Below are 1,416 nucleotides of genomic sequence, written 5' to 3'. Positions count from 1 at the left end.
GCAATCGTAACGGATCAGATCTACTAAATAATGATCAAGCGGGTGCCGCCCCCACACCTGAGATAGGCGTGAGGACGGCTAGATATGCAAGGGTTGCACTACGTAAGCATGCTTAAACGAAGAACAATGCTAACCCTAACACATCTAATGATAACTACGTTGCTCGCCATCAAAAGCGCTTCGGTACGAGCAACGCATGAACAACGTGGGGCTTGTGCTGCCTAGATCGCAAGATGCGATCTAGGCAGCATGTCGCTTACCTGATAGAAACCCTCGAGACGAAGGAGTTGGCGATGCGCCGAGATTGGTTTGTTTTTGGGGTTGAACGTGAGTTGTTGTTTATTCCATAAACCCTAGGTACATATTTATAGTCCAGCGGACTTTCTAATGAGGGCGTGCACTAAACCGTGCACGACTAAGATTCTATCTCTAAGCTCAAAATAGGTCTAAAATGTTACAGATACACGGGCACTTAAGCCCAACAGGCCGATTCATATAATTCTCCACGTATATTTCTTTAAGCCCATCTTGACTGCGGCCCCCCTCTGACTCGGTTAAATCTTGGTGATAACACATGCCCCCCTGGTTTTGGAAATGGAATTTCCAAAATCATTACGCTCTCGTCGGGTCATGTCGTGGCAAAACCGTTGCAGTATCCGTTATCATGATGACTTGCCTTCTCAACTTCTCCGCGTGATTTGGCAGTCTTTTCTCTTTCTTTCAAACACCACTTCCTCGGAAACTGCTGTGGCATTGAATTTTCACCATCCCCCTTTATTTAACCGCTACGAACAGTTCTGCCCTGCATCCTCACATTAGCAGCCCAAAACCCTCCTGCACCATCATGTCTTCTTCCTCCTCAGCCCCATCGGACTCCTCCAGCCAGTCCTCCATGTCCCGCGAACCGACGCCGGAGCACAACCCAGCGGCAGCCCATGCGGCCAATACCCGCCGCGCCATTGCGGCCGGGGAGGAGTCGGATCATGACTTCTCCATCTGGTCCGAGGACGACCAGTCCTCGACGGACGGGGAAAGCGACCTCCGTTTCCTCGCCGACGGGGAATCGGAGGAGGAGAGCGATGACGATCGCTTCTCCTGGGACGACTTCACCTCCTCCGAAGGGGTGATGGAGGAAGAAGAGGAGGAGGAGGACGACGACGATGACGACTCCCTCGAAGGCTACCCACCAGCGAAGCGCCTTCGCATGTGGTGGGACGACGACAGCAAGCGACGACGAGGATGGGGATGAGGCCCCCATGGAGGGCTACGGGAGTAGCGACGAAGAGCCCATCGGCAGCAGTGCCGATGAGAGCTCGGAGGATGATGATGAGGACAATGACGGCCCGTAGATAGGACCTCTGTCATAGGGTCAGTAGTGGTAGATGGGGCAATGTATCCCCTCGTATTTCCTTTTGA

The sequence above is a fragment of the Lolium rigidum genome, chromosome 2 (genome assembly GCF_022539505.1).
Source record: "Lolium rigidum isolate FL_2022 chromosome 2, APGP_CSIRO_Lrig_0.1, whole genome shotgun sequence".
NCBI classification, from domain to species: domain Eukaryota; kingdom Viridiplantae; phylum Streptophyta; class Magnoliopsida; order Poales; family Poaceae; genus Lolium; species Lolium rigidum.
The sequence above is the reverse complement of the archived record's forward strand: the minus strand, read 5'-3'. Positions refer to the sequence as shown.